We start from the raw sequence: 19,114 nt of genomic DNA, 5'->3' as shown, positions 1-19,114 counted from the left end.
AAGTGTCATAATTAATACCCACCCACTTAGCCTTATGATAAAATTTCAGCTGCCCAAGAACCAGAGACCCTCTCCTTCCTGCAATCAGTCTCTCTCCACTAACTAAAATGGTGATATTAGCTAACATTTATGAAAATTTACTATATGCTATGCAGATTACCTCATTTAATTCTCACAACAATCCTATGTTGCAAGTACTATTATTCACCCACTTTACTGACAAGGAAACCGAAGCTTAGAAAGATGACCTGCTCAAGGTCCATACCTAGTAAATGACAAAGCCAGGAGTCTGAAGCTTGTTTTTAAGCTACTTTCTAGTTTTTACCTGTTGGCCTCCACTGCTTCCAACCTGATCACCATACATACGCTGGTTACCTTCCTAGAATGAACTGACCAACTTAACCCAAATGGAAGAGAGGCTGTTTTTCCAGGACCTTTCCTGCCAACTGAAATGTACAGTGAAATATAAGTAGATCTATTTATGGCAAAACTAGAGGTGCTTAATCTAAAAGATTTTATTGCTTCTAGAAATCTTGGCACTAGTAACATTAATTATCTCAAGTGAAGATACCAACTTAAAAATCAATGCTGCAATTAAGTTATAGATTAATAAATCATTATTCAGACCTTTATTTCCCTTTGCCCTAATTTTCTCATATATATTTTTCTTTTTATATTTGATTATTTTTTTCAAAGCTTCTGCAAGTACTCTTGGAAATGAGGTGGAGTTAGTAAATCTAATGAATGAATTAGTAAATCACTGTATTTTATAGGTTAAATAACAATGACATTCTGTATACCACTCTGTAGTTTTGTACACATTCTTTACCATTAACTTTGAACTTTACAGAAATCACTTCTGCATTCATCTTTGTGTCACCAGAATCTGTCCCAATTCAATCATTCAGTAAATATTTTTGGAATTTTAGAAAAAGTGATAGTGATGCTGGGGTTCTTGTTCACGAAGCCGAAGAATGAGCTTCACAAACACTCAAGGTAGGAGAGCAAGGTACAGGCTTTTATTTAGAGATAAAGTGAAAGGACAGAACTCCCTGCTTACACCAGGAGGGGACAAGTAGCAGTGCATTGTCTAGGCAGTTGAGGATTTTTCGAAAACATGAAAAAAAGCTTAGGGGTGTGGACTTTGTAGGATATTTACAATTAACTTGATACAAGTAACCTCCTGCTCTGTTGATTTCTCCCTGAGATACCAGCATCTTGGTCACCTGCTCAGCCCCCAAGGTGGGCTGATGCATTGTTTGCTAAAGAGTAAGTTAAGTGCAATCTTATCTTTAAGCTGGAATCCTTCTTGCCTTTTACTGTGTTCTGGCTGGGCTTGCATGCTAAATTAGTTTGCCCTGTTTGCAAAATCACTTCATCAGATCTCTAGGAGGAAAGACAGCACATAGGCCTGGGCCTTTTAGCATGTTAAAGTGAATCTTACACATGATTATAAATGATTAGCAGAAAATAAACATGTGCTACTCTTCTTTACCTGGGGTACACCAACTGCTCTCACTGAAGAATGACTCTAGAGCTGAATGTTTAACAGAGTTTTGGTAGCGGGTTTCCTTGCATGTAGTTACATTGCTCTGACTGTAAATATCCTGCCTTGCTTTTTTTGAGAGGCCCTCACCCTACTCTGACTACACCCCACGGTCCCTGTCTCAATAGTATAAAGAGATGACCACGTAGTGGGGTAGTGTCAGGTCTTTTAAGGGAGCTCAACAAATGTGGAACAAATCTCACTTCATCTCTACAAAAGAACTTTGTGTGAAAAATTAAGATTTCTAGTTTTTAGAAAGACAGACAGGCAATATGTCTTATTTGTGGTGGCTCACTGGAAAGAGGGAGAGCTTAGTATTCAAATCCAGATATTTGGACCCCCAAAGTCCTTGCTTTTTCTACTATCTTAATATAGACACACAAGAAGCAAGTGGGCATAGGTGTTTTACGTCTGCCTCGCATTTCTATGGGCAGCCACTGCGGTTTCAAGGGAGGACACAGGTAAAGTATATCTTTCCAATCAGAGGCCTGTGTGCTCCTGGGCATGCAGGTAACCCATGCCAAGCCAGTTACTGCATAACCATCCATCCCCAAACTTGGCAAATTTAAACAGCAATGACTTATTATTTCCCATGAATCTGTGGGTTGACTGGGTGTTCTTCTGCCCTGTGGTGCTGGCTGGGCTTACTTGTGCAGCTGTGCTCAGCTGGCAGCTGGACTGAGCTGGAAGGCCTGGGACTGTGGTGATTGATGATCTCCAGCTGAGGTGCCTTGATTTTCCTCCATGGCCCTCCTTCCATGTGGCATCTCATCCTGCCGGGCCTCTCTGTATGGCCTTTCTCCAGTGGTAGTCACTGGACTTCTTTACGGCAGTTTAGTAGAGATTGCTGGTGTTTTAAACTCAGAGTCTCAGAATGTCACTTCCATCACATTGTACTGGAAAAAGAAAATCACTTTGTTAGGCAGAAAAATAGATATGAGCAGGGTAGAAAGAGAAAAAGGCCAGAAAGTCCACTAAAAAGACCCAAAATTAATCAATTAAAGCTCAAAAAGCCAGGAGCAACTTGGCCTGGAATGTTTGAATATACCTCAGGTAAAGGAGGGTACCTCAGCATAGCCCATATGTCTTGCCAATGGATTTCAGCCCCAGGCAAGTTCACTATGGATTCAGTGTGACCAAAGAAAATGACAGCAAAACGTTCTTGGGGGTGAAAGGGTTATACCCAACTTTACTTCCAGGTGGCAGGTCAGTCACTAGAATCCCATTCACTCAGAGCGAGTCTGCGTGCAGCAAGCCAGTCTCTGCCTCTGGGCCTTTCTGCACAGCCATCCCACACAGCCATCCTCTGGGCCTCTGCTCTGTTCTGCTCTGCTCTCCTGCAACCTTGCAGCCCTGCCACTGTGTTGCACCCAGAACACTGGGCGGAGCTCTTTATATAGAGTCAACAGCCATGTACTGCCCACAGGTGTGCAGTGAGCTAGTCAGCCATGGCCAGGTGAGAATCCTGGCCACAGGAACTCTCATTTTATCCATACCATGTCTTCATTGTGTTAATCATGCAGGCCCAGCCATAAACAACATAGTAAAAGGCAGGAAGGATTCCATCTTAAAGGTTGTATTTTAATATCCAGGAAATTGAGAAGATTCTTAACTTACTCTTTAGCAAACAGACAATAACTCAGCCCACCTTGGGGGCTGAGCAGGCAGTCTGTTTGATATGCTTCCAGACCAAGATGTAGGTATCCCAGGGAGAAATCAGAGCAAGAACTTCCTTGTACTAAGTTAATTCTAAGTATTCAAAAACCACTTAACAAGTCTCCACCCTCAGCCCTTAGTCACAATCCTAAAGAATCCTTAAAAGGGGGAATCCCCAGCCTTTTGGGGTGTTCCTCTCTAAGGCTACCCGCTGTGGATAAAATGAGAGTTCCTGTGGCCAGAATTCTCACCTGGCCCTACTTGACTAGCTCACTGCACACCTGTGGGCAATACATGGCTGTTGACTCTTTAAAAAGCTCTGCCCAGTGCTCTAGGTGACAGGTGGCATGGCTGCAAGGCTACAGGAGAGCAGAGCAGAGGCTGGAGTGGTGGCAGTGCCGAGGACAGAGGCCCAAAGGACGGCTGTGCGAGATGACTGTGCAGAGAGGCCCAGAGGACAGCTGTGCAGACAGAAAGGCCCAGAGGCAGAGACCAGCTTGCTGCATGCAGACTCGCTCTGGGTGAACAGGATTTTAGTGACTGACCTGCCACCTGAAAATAAAGTTGGGTATAACCCTTTCACCTCAAGAATGTTTTGCTGTCAATTTCTTTGGTCACATTGAATCCATAGCGAACTTGCTTGGGGCTGAAACTTACCGGCAAGACACCCACACTTTCTAAGTTGTAACTAACTTTAAACTCTCTCTTTTCAACCTTTCAGGGGGTGCACCTTTCTCTGAGGCTGCCCACACTTTCTAAGTGCATAAACTTTTAAACTTTCTCTCTCCAACTTCTCAGGGCACCTCTCCTTGCTGAGGTGGATGTACTTTTTCTCTCTTTAAGTAACTTTAAATAAAACTTTTACTCTGCTTCACTACTGTGTCTCTGCCCTTCAATTCTTTGTTGCAGCAGGGACAAGGACTGAGGAAAGTACACAACCCTCTACCAACAACCTCATATTAAAAAGGAAAGGAAATGGGATCAACTCTATGATGGGGAAGTAGCATGCTCACAAAGGAAAGGGAATTGTTGGTGACCATTATGTAGGGGACCTACCACAGCACCTTCCCCAGGACAATTTTACACCTCTCCTTCTGGGAAGCACAGATGCCAGGAATCACAAAACTCCAGAGCTGCTGGGGCCATCTCTGCTGCCATGTGGAAAAAACCTGCCTGAGAATAAAGCCATCCCGGAGGAGAGCAGAAAAAGAGGTGGAGAAAAAAATGGTGAAACTTAGTTTTCCACTTAGGCTGACAAGCTAGTGGTTAAGGGCTCAAGATTTGGAGTCATACCACCCTGAGTTCTAATCCTGGTTCTTTTGCTTATTAGCCATGTGACTTTGGAAAAGTTAATATCTCCAAGCCTTAGATCCTTCACCTGGACAATGTGGATAATAGCACTACCTGCTGTGGATAAAATGAGAGTTCCTGTGGCCAGGACTGTCACCTGGCCCTGGTTGACTAGCTCACTGCACACCTGTGGGCAATTTGACTCTATATAAAGAGCTCTGCCCAGTGCTCTGGGCACGACACAGTGGCAGGGCTGCAAGGCTGCAGGAGAGCAGAGCAGAGGCTAGAGTGGTGGCAGTGCCGAGGATAGAGGCTGGCTATGTGGGATGACTGGGCAGGACAACTGTGCAGACAGAGGGGCCCAGAGGCAGAGACTGACTTGCTGCATGCAGACTCTAGTGACTCACCTGCCACCTGGAAACAAAGTTGGGTATAACCCTTTGTCTTGCCAACGGGTTTCAGCCCCAGGCAAGTTTGCTATGGATGCAGTGTTACCAAAGGAATCAACAACAAAACGTTCTTGGGGTGAAAGAGTTTATTATCCGGCTTGTTCTATAGCGTCTCTGCCTCCACCCAGAGCACTGGGCCGAGCTCTCTATATAGCGCAATAATAGCTTATTGCCTACAGGTGTGGAAGCGGCAGCCTAACAGGCGAGTTACATCATCAGGTAGTTTAAGTGAGGATCCTGGCCATAGGAACCCCAACTTCCCCACACCCTTTCACCCCAAGAATGTTTTGCTGTCAATTTATTTGGTCACACTGAATCCATAGCGAACTTGCCTGGGGCTGAAACCCATTGGCAAGACACCTGCCTTCATAGGATTCTTGTGAGAATTAGCTATGGTGACTTTTGTGATGGACTCAGCAAGGTGCTGGGTGCAGCATAAACATAATGACTGTTGCATAGGTTGAGATGCACTTGGAACCTCTCCTCAGAGATTCTCCCTCCTGTGTTGGAAGCTTGAAGGTCCAAGTGAGGATCCAATCCAAGTGAGATTGGATTGGAAACCCTTTAATATTTAGCAGAAGATCTTCTCTGTCAGAAGCTTTGTGATTTACACATTCATTTCCTCTTGAAGCATATGAAGCCAAAAGTAATGAATACCTGGCTTTAATTTTGGGAAAAAGAAAGAACACTTGGTAAGTTTTATGCTGTTTTTAGGATGTATAAGTCCTACACCAGACAGTTGTGATGGATGAAGAACCGCACAACCATTACCACATCAAGAGAGCAGCTCCATTGGAACCTGTCACGTTTCATTAATTCCCATAGACTGAACTCAAATTGTACACAGTTGCTTCTTAGAGGGTGGAGAGGTCTGGATTTCAGTTCAGTTTTGATAAACCAAAGGTCACTTATGTGACATGAAATACTTTTATCTGCTATGCATGATATTTATATTGGTTTCTTGCATCTCTGCCAATTCATAAAGTCCTTTACTAGACTCGTAGTCCGATTTTGTGTCTGGTGGATTGGTCTGTGGATCTCAGGGGTTAACATCACATCATTCTCTCTCTGTGTCTCTCTCTCCCTCTCTTTATTGTGGTAAAATCCATATAACATAAATTTACCTCTAGTGACATTTAGTACATTCATAATGTGCAACCACCATAACTAGTCCCAGAATAACATTTCCTTTTAGTTCTTTTTTTTTAGACCAACTTCCTCTGGTGGTTTATGGACCTGGCTGGAGCGGAAACTAGAAGAGGTTACTCGGAGCTGTGTGTTCTGGTCAGACTGGTTTCACAGCCTGGAGAGTGTGTTGTGGCCGCCATCAGCAGAGGACTGGGGCTCTGCGACCTGGAAACTCCACGTTGCAGCCTGTGTTGTTTGCAAAGGGACTGGCCCCAGGAAACGCGGACTGCCCTTTGTTAATTGGGTAATTAGTAATTACCTCTCCTGATATTACTGTAGATTAAGAAAAAGGTCTACATCTGGTGAAATGCATTGTTGCTTTTAGATGCCTGACAGGATTTGTAGAACCATGATTTAACTACAACGTTTTTTTTTTTTTACGTATGTGGGGAAGTTGGGGTTCCTATTGCCAGGATCCTCACTGAACTTAAACCACCTGATGATGTAACCGGCCTGTTGTTAGGCTACTGCTTCCACACCTTTAGGCAATAAGCTGTTATTGCTGTATATAGGAGTTCGGCCCAGTGCTCTGGGTGGAGGTAGAGACACTAGTGCTCGATCTACCGCTGCTGGGAGAACAAGCCGGGTAATAAACCTTTTCACCCCAAAGACCGTTTATGCTGTCAAATTCTTTGGTCACATTGAATCCATAGTGAACTTGCCTGGGGCTGAAACCCATTGGGTAGACAACGGAAAATGGTTAATACTCATTAAAGATTTCACGTACCATATACTGAAGGCTCAGAGAAGTTAAACAACTTTTCCAAGAGCACATATCTAGTTAGTTGCAGAGCCAGGATTCAAACTCTGTGCCCAGAGCTCATGTTCTTAACTAATGGTGAATACAACCATTTTTTACTCCACAGTCCAAAGCCAAATGTAACTGGCAGGTGAGAGACTCAGCCTGAGTCTCAAGAACAAGAAGCATCATCAAAGAAGCTGCCTGAACAAGTGAAGCCAGTCCTACAAAACTGCAAGCTAACATAACTAATAGAAATAGCTGCACTCCCCATCTGTTCCATTCTTGGCAAAGAGCTGACCTACCGACCCATGGAGGCCTGCTGTGGGTTTCGGCCTTTATCTCCAGAACTCGTTGGTGCCATTTCGTTCTGTGCCTGGCTACATCCTTGTGCCCTCATTTGCATCCTCTTGATACATTTTCCCTCCTATTGGTTCCCTTTCCTAGCTCCTGATTCTGGCTCTCCACACTTTTGACTATGTCTGTTTCTACATGCCATTTGAGCTCTAGCCAGCATTCTCTCTTGGAAATCATCTCAACACTGACCTTGTAGGAGCTGCAGGTGAGAGAGACTCAGGCGTGGCTCCCCAGGCTCTGCCTCCACTCAAGAGACATCTTCTGTTAGCGCAGCGTAAGAGGACGCCACGCACATTCTCATAAAGCATTGCTTTTTACAGAACATTTGAAAAATACCCTCTAATGTTTATAGAAGACAGCAAGTACTATTTTCCCTATTTTTTAAATGTCACAAACCTTTCAGCCATAAGAAAGAAATACACAGAATAATACAGAGACATCTATAAACACACTGCCCAGATTTGACACACTGACATGTATTTTTCCTTAAAGAAACAGAATGTTACAGATATGATTGAATACCCATTTCCCCTCTGCTCCCCAGAGAACCAACTATATTTAAATTAATTTAAATCATCCCATCCAGGTTTTAAAATTACCTATGTCTATTTATACATCTATTGGAATCCACAATGGACACTATTATTTTGTATGTTCTTAAAGCTTTTATATCATACTATATGTTTCCTTCAGCAACTTGGTTTTACAAAATTATATTTTTAAGACTTACCTTTGTTGAATAATTTATCTAAGTTCATTAATTTCACCTATAGATAGTGTCTCTATATTTGTGTGTACATATATTACTGGTCTCTTAAAGATAGAAACTTACATAATTTTCCATTTTGCACCATTTCAAAAAATACTGCAATAACCAGTGTAGTGCATCTGTTTTTGTAGAAATGCACCAGAATTTTCCTAGAATAAATGTCTGGAAGTGGAATTGCTGGGTCATAGGATGTGTGCAGATCTACAATTTTAGAAGACACTGCCAATTGCTCTCCTGAGTGGTTGAACCAATTTACATTCCCATCATCTGAGTTTGAGAATACCCATTTCCTTTCATCCTTGACAACCCCTGCCATTATCAGGTTTTTTCATTTTTATCAATCTGTCTGCTAAAAAACAGTTTCTCATTGTTTTTTTTATCATAGATAGATTTTTAAATTAATGATGCAATTATTTTTACTATAAAGCCCACTGAAGCCTCCTATTTCTTCTTGACTCAATTTTGGTAATTTATAGTTTTCAAAAAACCTGTTCATCTCCCCTAGATTTCAAATTTAGCAGCATAAAGTTGATGATGGTATTATTTTTTTTATTATTTGTAAGTTTACTGACATTATATACTCCTTTTGATTCCTGTATTGTTTACTGTATCTTCTTTCTCTTTACATTTTAACAGATTTTGCTAGAGGATTGTCTATTATAATAATTACCTATTATATTAATCTTTTCAAAAAAGAAGATTTTGCTGATATTCTTGTTTCCTTATTTTCTGTTTTATTCATTTCTGTGCCAATCTTTAGCCTTTCTTTCCTCTCCCTTTTTTGGGCACACACTCTATGATTCTTTTTCTAATTGCTTTAGCTGCAAGAAAAATTAATTTTTAATCTTTCTTTTCTCTAATACATTCATTTAAGGTTATATATTTCCCTTCAAAAACTGCTTTAGCTATTTGATATGTAGCTTTTTTGCTGTAATTTTATCCTCAATATTTAAGAATATTTATCATAATTTCTTAATTGATAATGTATTTATTTAGAAAAGTGTTTTAAATTTTCTACCTACATTAGAGTATGATAGGGTATTTGGTTATGTTTTTGTGAAAGAATTTTTAATTTCATTGCATTTTAGACACTAATGTAGTTTGAATGATGTCAGTTATTTTGTGTTTGTTGAGACTCCTCTGTGACCTAGTTTGGGGTCCGATTTTGTAAATGTTCCATGTGTACTTGAAAAGAATGTATAATATTGAACTATTGAGCACAGGGTCCTATATGAGTCATTTGTTCACATGTTAAGCATTCTCACTACTTTAATAAGATATATATTTTAATAAATATAAAGTGGTATGTTGAAATTTCCCACTCATGATTGGGAATTACCAATTTCTTTTCATAGTTCTGTCCATTTTTGCTATAATATTTTAAGGCCATGTTAGTAGGTACATACAAGTCTGGAAGTGTTTATACCCATCTGGTAAATTACTCATTTTATTATTTCATAATGACCCTCTTTCTTGCTAGTGATGCTTTTAATTTTTAAAATCTATTTTGTGTGAGAATAGTGTAGCAACATCATATGTCTTTTAGTTAGCTTCTGTCTGAGAGGTAGGTAGTTTCTGTCTATTTAGTTAGGTGGTTTTCATCCTTTTCAAATACTATCTCTTACTCCAAGAAGGAACTAGTGGTTACCAAAGGGGAGGGGTGGGGGACAGTGGGTGGGGAGGGAGGGGAAAGGGGATTGAGGGGTATTATGATTAGTACACATGGTGTGTGTGTGGGGGAGCGGTCACAGGGAAGACAGTGTAGCACAGAGAAGACAAGTAGTGACTCTCTGGCATCTTACTACACTGATGGACAGTGACTTCAATGGGGTATGGGGGGGACTTTGATAATATGGGTGAATGTAGTAACCACATTGTTTTTCATGTGAAACCTACATAAAAGTGTATATCAATGATACCTTAATAAATAAAATAAAATAAAAATACTATCTCTTATAAACATCAAATAAATGTTGTTTTTTTCTTTAAAATCTAAGAATCTCTGTCTTCCAACTGAAAAATGTAATCCTTTTCCACTTATTAATGATGCATATTGGGTTATTTCTACTATTTTATTTTGGCTTTTTACCATGCTTTATTTCTTTTTACTCAGGTCCTATCTTCCACTGACTTGACTGAATTTTCAGTATTCCCCTACTTTTCTCTTCTACTCATTCATAAGTTACATATTCTGTTTTCATTCTCATATTGGTTACTCAATAAAAGGTGTAACTATTGTAACAAAGTTATGTCAGTTGATAGCTTTATCTTCCTTCCAAATAATATAAGGACGTTAAAACATTTTAAGTGAAATCACCTATCTTTTAAGTATTTATTGTTTAGTATTATAGTTCTACTTTTTTTTGGTCAACTACCCTCTCCCTTTAATTATTATTTTTTCCTAATCTATAGATGAGAAAACTGAGATTCAGAGAGGTTAAGCAACTCAAGGTCATGCATCTAGTATCAAAACCCCTCTAGAAACCACCTTCATTTGGGAATGCCACATCTGTAGACTTGAATTCACTGGGATATGCTGACCACTTCACTGGATGGGTAGCTTTTCTATGACTAGCTTAAGGCACAAACAGTGCTCTTGGGTATCTCCAAATACGTCTTAATAGCAAAACAGATAAAAAGGGTGTTGTGCCCTTCATTTTGGCCCTACATTGAAATTGACTCCTTATGCACCTTGTATTCCCAGTGTGCTTACAGAATCTCATTATTACTTTAAAGGGGTGACAAATGACAGGTGATGTACTGAGAATAGATTAATGATGTGACATAGAGGAAAGTACTCCCTCCTTTGCCCCATGAGATGGTTAGCATACAAAGAGCACTGTCCTTGTGATTTCTTGTTTGAAATTTCTGTCTGTATGTCCACCCATTCATCCTTTGATAGGTGACAGTTTTATAGCCAAGGCTGGAATTGTAATTGCACAAATTTCCAGCCTCCTGTTTCAGTCCTCCAATCATGTTTCTTACAAATAAGGCTGAGATCCCAAGTGAAACAGTTTGTGGATAGCTCACAACCTACTGTTATTGTAAGAAAATGAACACAGCCCACTGAAGGTGAGAAGTGTGACAGTGTCATCTCTGTTAATGAAAGACAGCCCAATTTTCAGTTGGGGAACAAAGAGTTTATTTGAGGGTGGAAGGCTGGTGAAATAGCTTGGCTGAGAAAATGCTCCTGTAGCAACGATTATTGCCTCATCACTCAAAGGTGGAAGAACTGGAAAAAAAAAAAAGGCACAGATTGTATCCACCAGGTAACAGATGAAAGAAAGAAGACGAATACAGTTCTAAAGCTAGCAAGGACCCACATGATATTCTGCAGACCCTGGAAGAGTACATCTGTACTAATTTTGGATTTTGTGTTTGTGTTAGGCACTCACACTCCATTTAAAAAATAAATCATGGTAAGATTTCATGCAGTTTAGGTGGATTTAGAGAAACATTTGAGAAACATATCCCTGGTCAGCACTGGAATCTGAGAACCGGACCAAGGATGCAAATAGTATTAAATGTCTGCCTGTGTCAGCCCTGTGCTAAGCACTTTACATAACATTATTTTAAATTTTCCTTATTAGTCCTTTGAGGAAGGTTTAATAACCTTCATTGACAGGATATAATGCAGCTCAGAGACCTGAAGTGACTTATCTATATTCACATAGCTAATAAGTAGAAGATCTGGGATTTGAACTCAGGTCTGCTTGGCTGTCACTCCATATTGTTTTTTTTTAATGAGATGATGTCTTTAATTTAGCAGTTTAAAAGGTTGAAATTATGATTATAAGGTATTCATTCCAGATCAGTTCCTCTCCCACCTCGCTGAGCCAACGAAGAGGAATTCTGCACAGATATGTTTCTCTGTCTAACTTGTGCAGTCCTACAAGCCACCTCCTCCCTCCAGCACAAAGTCATCACCATTTAGAAATAGGAATTGAGTCCTCTCTCACAAAGTCTCAGTCTTGAACTTCTTGTCCTGACCTGCTCCAAGAGATGCACACTGATCTGAATTTCAGCTCCCCCTTCGGCATTCCATCCCTCCACCTCCCTTTGTGTTTCTATCCTTATTGCTTTTCTCCAGTTTCTTACCCTCTTTCCTCCTCTTGACAGCCTGCAAGCCAGGCACAACTTTCCTGGCTGAGGTCATGATTTCCATCTCCTCTTTCCTGGCTCTCTTGCCAGTGCCCCTTGGGCCACTTTGGCTCAAGTCCCTTTGTGGGACAACCTGGCCTCCACTCACACCCACGTCTATCCAGTACAGTCTCCTACCCTCCACCCTTAACCTTCTGACATTCATGAGTGGAATGCACTGAGCAGCTCCTATGTGCCAGGCACCGATGCAAGCACCCGGGGTGCAAATATGCTCAAGGAGATCATGGTGTCGTGACAGAGACAAACTAATAAACAGTCTTGAAACCATCCAATAAGTGTTCTAATACAGGTGTGCATGGGACGTCCATGCCATGGTAATGCCATCTCTCTGAGGCTGAAGTAAGGATTGGAGGAGGCTTCACAGATAGAGGGAGACTTACCTGAATCTAGAAGAATGAGTAGGAGTTTCCATAATTTCCCACCAGTTGGGTTGCTATGGTTATAGCTCTAGTAGGTGACTGAACTTTAAGGAGTAAGGGTAGAAGGATAGGTAAGAGCAAAGGGAGGGCACTTCAGGATTTTCATAGCCTCTACTCAATCCTTAAAGGTTGTGGAAAAATTATATTCCCAACTAGAGCTTCATTCTTCCACTAGTAGGCAGAAATTCCTTCTCTTCTGTCCATTGTGTGAAAATAAAATCTTGGTGGTGACTGGGGAGATTAAGTAATTGCGCTGGAGCTTAAGTAATTGCCTTTCCCATAATAAAAACTACCATTTAAAAGGTAGTTACTGTGTGTTAGAGGCTGGAGGGTTCCTCTTACTGGGGACAATGCTGTCCCTTCCTGGATCGCATTGCTTGAGGCCCCACCTGCTGGTAAGAACTGGAGATTCAGAAGTCCCATTAGTCTGTCCCCAGGTCTCCACCCCCATTTCCTTTAGGCATCCAGGTGTCCTGACTTGTGTCTAGCAGCAAGTTCAGACAGGTTTGGTCCTATTCCAGGGGACTGGCTGCAGTGAACAACCCTGAGTCCTGCGGACGCTGGTTTTGGTGGGCAGTGGCCACAGAGCGGGAGTTAGGTCCAGCTCTCTGCTCCTGTAGGAACCCCAGTTGCTAGAGTGGAATCTCTGCAGGGGGAGAGGAGGGGCCTCTATGAAAATGGGCTGTAAGTGTCCCCAGGCTACACTCCCCAAGGAGGCTTACAGCCAAACCCTCTACCAGGGTCCTCACTTTACTCAGCATCATCCTGGAGCCATGAGCAAGGCTACTCTGGGGTGGTGGAGATGTGACCCAGCTTCTCAACAGTTTGGCAAGATGGCAGCAGCTGAGCTGACACGTGAACCAATGCTTGCATGAGAGGCTGCAGAGGCAGGGCCTCAGCTCACCAACCCAGTTCCTCATCAGCAGTTTTTCAAGGGAACAGGGGATGCCTCTGGGTTAGGTCATTCCTAACGGAGCTGAACCTCTAGGGCTATTGTTCTTAAATATATACTGGCCTTGAGGGATAAGCAGACCCAATCATACTATCAAGCACTTAAAGGACCAAAACCCCATTTTGCAATCTTTTCCGGGGTATTGATAGGCTGTCTCACATCTGGTGACTCAGTTGGGCCTATTGCCTTTTCCTATTTCTGGATCCTTTTCTGGGTTGCCCACATTCTTCTGTGTAGATCTCCCTAACGGCATCTCACAGGGAGAAGACTGGGGATAGAGAAAGGAACTAGTCTTTTCCCTCCCAGAAGATACCTGTACTCACTCTACAAACTGGCCCCTTACTGTCTCCAGGTCCTGCATACAAGGAGGGGCCCCTTCTCTCAGTTAAAGATCAGGCTCACTTGAAGTTTCCTCAGGTAAGGAAGACTCTAAAGACCTCTTCAAAGCTAATCTGTACAGACTGTCACCAGTTTCTTTTGCTGAATAGGAAAGAAAAAATCTGCTACACTTCGTTTCCTTCATTTATGCTTCACAATAATCCTAGACATTATTGTTACTCTCATTTTATAGGAAAGAATGCTAAGACCCAGTGACACAAAGTAACTTGCCCAGTTCCCAGTTGCAGTAACAGAGCAGAGGTTCAAAACCAGCTCTGTTGGATTTGAAAGCCTCTCACACAGGCAGTCTCCCTGCTATGGAAATGCTCACTCACCCTCAATGGGTAATGAACATCTAAGAATAAAGGATATAATTGCAATGAATGTTGAAATCAGAAGGGGTTGCAGCTGGACCCATCGACATGTGCTATTTCTGTTTTCTTTTATCCCCTGTGTCTGTTATGGGCTGAATTATGTCCCCCCACTGCCAAATTCATATGTTGATATCTTAACCCTCAGTACTTCAGAATGTGACTATATTTGCAGATAAGGCCTATAAAGAGCTGATTAAAGTAAAATCAGGTCATATGGATGAGCTTTAATCCAATCTGACTTGTGTCTTTATAAGAAGAAATTGGGACACACATTCACAGGAGGAAGGTGATGTGAAGAAAATGGCAGATGACGACCCTTTATGAGCCATGGAGAGAGGCCTCAGAAGAAACCAGTCCCACCGACACCTTGATCTTGGATTTTCTGCCCTCCGGAACAGTGAGAAAATAAATTTCTGTTGTTTAAGCCCCCCATTCTGGGGTACTATTTGCAACAGCCGTAATTAGCAAACCAATACAGTATTTATAGCTCTTGTTACTGATAGTATTCTCTCATGGTGTCAGCAAAGAAAATTCCCATAAAGAATAAGCAGTCCTGCAGTATTTCCTTAATAGAATTGCTTTCTCCAAGAGTGTTTTCCTCTCCAAGAGCTGGAAAGCGGGAAAGGTTATTAATATGAGGAAAGAGACATCCTGCATATTTTGTTTCCATCGTGGTCTTATGCTCAGCCACTGTCTGCTTCCTCATTCCCTGGGGATGCCAAAGGCAAATGTCCAGTCACATGATATACAGTAACTGTCTTAGTCTGACCAGAGGCCCATAGGTCTTGCACAACTATTGCCCACAAAGGGGCCAGTGACCAGCCAGCCAGTTGGCATGGTACCAAGGCGGTAGCCACTAGGTCAAGTCCCAATAGACAGCCCAGCTGTCAGTGCAGACAACTCTGGGGGAAGGCTCCTGGGTGATCATGAGCCATACCGCCCACAACTCAGCCCATTGACTGCTCCTCCCCTCTCCATCCTCCATCCATATTGTCTCAGTCTTAGACTGGAAAGCCACAGCCCTCCATTTTGGGGACTGCCCATGGCTGGACCCATCTGTACACCAAGCATCTTCAGGTATAGGGGCTTTTCCCTCCTGATAAGGACTCTTGGCTACCAATGGATCAAAAGCAAGTTCTTCCTGCTTTCCACTGGTATAGGTCACTGGCCCCAGTAAGCTTTGGAGTTCTCCATTAGGGGCTAGTAGAGAGGGTGCTACACTGCTGTAAATACGCACCCCATTTGGCCAGTGTAGGTGTCTGTGCCATGCCACTCCATGGCCTCTGGGTCCAGTCTCACACCTATCCCATGATGGGATAGGTGATTATTACCTTGGTCAGAACTGTTCCGGTGATGGACTCCATAGCCAGCAAGGCATGGTACACAGCAGCCAGTTGCTTCGCTATCAAGGTGTATTGGACCTCTACTCCTTTCCATAGTTGTGACCAGAATCCAGTAGGTTGGTGGGTCCATTCAAGCCACTGCCAAATGCCCCATCCATAACCGTCTTCAGTTACATGAACATCTAGCTCACGGGAACTTGATGAGTCCATTGCACTCAAGGCCTTTACTGTCTTGCCTGCCCGCTTAGCAGCAGTAAAAGCAGCTGCACATGTTCCATCCCAGTCCAACCTGATGCCCTTTCATACCAACTGGTATAAGGGCTTCAGAATTTGTACGAAGTGCAGGATAAACACTCTCTAGTAGCCCCAAAGACACAAAAATCTTATAATACTGCCACAGTGGTAGGGGCAGGGAAAGCAGTCTATGACTGATTCTTGAATAACTTTAGTTCTACCTGATGAGACAACCCCCAAGAACTTTACAGACAAACCAGGTCCCTGAACCTTGGTGCTGTTAACAGCCCATCCTTTCTCCTGTAGATGTTGCAGCAGTCTAGGAACTGCCCCTTCTAAATCTGCAAAAGAATCAGATGTGAGCATAATATCATCAATATAGTGATACAGCTGCACTGTTTGAGGTTTCTTCCATATGGCCAAGTCCTGGACTACAAGTCTGTGACAAATGGTGGGACTGTGGAGGTATCCCGTGGATGGACAGTGAATGTCCACTGCTGGCCTTCCCATATGAAGGCAAACTGTTCCTTCCCATATGAAGGCAAACTGTTCCTGACTTTCCTGTGCTATGTCAATAGAGAAGAAAGCATTAGCAAGGTCTACTACATAATGATACATCCCTTGTTCATTATTGAGTGTGTCCATAAGGGCTGCTATAGAGGGGACAGCAGCCCTTCTATGGGGTGTGCTTTATTCAGTTTCCTGTAATCCATAGTCATACACCAGGAGCCATCTGGCTTTTTCACTGGCCACATCGGGGAATTAAAAGGACTATGAGTGGACTTTATGATGCCCACCTTCTCCAACTCCTGTAGTTTCTCCAATTTCCTTGTGTCCCCCAGGCAATTTATACTGCTTAATACTTGTCACCAGCTGAGGCACAGGTAGAGGTACAGATGGGTGCTTAGCATGTTCCCTCAGAACCACCTTTACCACATATACCCTCAGTCTTAACTCACCTGCAGTGGTCTGCAACCATAGACCCTGCAGGATATCTACCCCCAAAATATATTCAGATATGCAAGAAATGTACACAGTATACTTCTTTGGGGGTAAACATCCTATCCCCAATGGGATTTGGGCTTTCTTCACTCTAATTGCCTTACCCCCATAGCCATCTATCACAGCAGGGGTCCCAGGAAAACGCTCAGGGTTGCCATAAATCAGAGAACATTCAGCTCCTGTGTCCACAAGCACCAGGACACGTTGTACATTCATGGGGGACCTATTATTAATTGCTAATTATACCTGTGGCCTCCAGTCTCCACCATGTCACCCAAGATGGAGGCCTTGACCCCCCTCAGTCAGACCTCAATGCCAAATCATCATCCTGTGGGGGTGAGGGCCCAGGCAGAGCCTGAGTACTGTCCCTCAGGAAGTCTTGCTGGGACACAGGCCAGACATGGGGCTTTGCCTCTGGCTTCTGTGTCCTGGACCTCAGTGGCTGGAATTGCTGCTACTCTGGCTTTAATTGATGCCGCAATTCCAACATGATCCTACTGGGCTGTCCATCAAGTTTTTCTTTTACTACCCCAGCCTTCATCAAATCAACCTCGAGACCTTCACAGGGCCCTTTGCACTTCTCCTTTCAGTCATAGCCTGTACTTCCTTTCATACTCTTATTATTTCAACCTCCCCCAGATTTCCTGAAGTATGAGTAGCCTTACTCATGAGTTGCCCTATGTGGGGGACAAGAATAGTCATTAGGGACCCAAAAAGATATGGGGGAGCTGTAAGGAGCATGAGATTTCTCATTCCTACAGTGAACAACTCCTCATTGGGGCCCTAGGGGTCCATATTATAGATGATGTCTTTCATGCCCAATTCCTGTAACACCTGCTGGAGCTCTGCATACATTTTCCAGCTAGTGGGTAAGTATGATAAATCACCCTGATTAGACAAAACTGCTGTTAGCCAATCCAGAAGCACCTGATTCCCTGAGGTGTGACAGGCACTTTGCAACTGCTGCTGGAGGGAAGGGTGAATCATCAGGGAGATCAGTTTACCCATTTCGGAACTGAACATAACAATGTTTCCCACCCCCATATTCCAAAGACACAAAAGCCATGTATGCAGAGGTTCCAAAGGCTTCTGCCAAAACTGGATGCTCATGTCCACCAGCTCATCCTGGGTATAGGGACAGACTATGGAGTGCTCCACAACCTGAGGAGGGAGCTGCTCCTCCTCCTGAGGACCCCACAGTTGTTGTATTTTAATTTTCTTAATTACAACTGGGCTGGCCTTTAATATGAGAGAGGCTGGTGCCTCAGGTGGTGGCCTTGGCAACAGTCTGGCCCTCATCGCCACCCCCTCATCCCCTCCTATTTCTGGAGCTGAAGGCACTGCTCCTTCCTCCCCTTCCCCCACAGAATCCTGCAATGCATTCTCTGGCTTCCTCCTCCCTCGCTGCTAACTTATCTTCCAGGAGCATGACCTGTCTTCTCAATAATGTTCTCTCTTTCTTAAGGGCATCCCAGAGGTCATCATCCAGGTCCTCCAAGTGATGCCAAAGTGTGTCTCTCTCTTCAATAACCCTTTCCACTACCTCAAGAAACAAACATCCCACAATCCTGGCTGCCACACAACCATGCAGGGCCTCTTAGTAGACTTCTATCTCATGGAGGCTAATTCCACAGCTTCCAGTATCTCAACCCTTCCTCCATTCTGGGGAAGGGCCCACCCATCTAGGAGGTGCTTTACCCTAGGCCAATTCCCCATTAGGAGCTCTCCAGGTGGAAGTCCAATGGATGGGGGGTTACTAGGTGAAACTGCATCATCCACTGCTGCCGGAGGGAAGGGTGAGTCATCACCCCACCACCACAGCTGCCACTGGGGCCTCCCCTCTATCCATAGGGGAGATTCCTGTCATTTCCCCACCATCTCTAGGGGCAGCCTGCCCAAGTGTCCCACCCATGGAGACAGATTTCAGGTTCAGCGGTCCTGTCGACTACCTCCAGGTATAATTCCAGGGTGATAATATATTCCCAGCCTGGGGCAAATAACCTTTGAAGCCGAAATCATTCAAAGGAAGTAATAGAGTGGGAGAAACCCACTTATTGCTTATAAGCAATCATCAAATTCTGCTCGCCCCTGTCTCTTGCAACTTGGCTGTAAAACGACCCCACCAAACCTCTTGATCCAGATATGCGTTTTCTATCTGCCCACTTTGTAATCATATATTGATATGGAGATTGACTATTTCTCTCCATCCCTTGGAAACACCTGTTAATATGGAGATGCACTAAGACCAGGTGCGAAA

Source organism: Manis javanica, chromosome 11, assembly GCF_040802235.1.
Source record: "Manis javanica isolate MJ-LG chromosome 11, MJ_LKY, whole genome shotgun sequence".
In the NCBI taxonomy this organism is placed as follows: domain Eukaryota; kingdom Metazoa; phylum Chordata; class Mammalia; order Pholidota; family Manidae; genus Manis; species Manis javanica.
The sequence above is the reverse complement of the archived record's forward strand: the minus strand, read 5'-3'. Positions refer to the sequence as shown.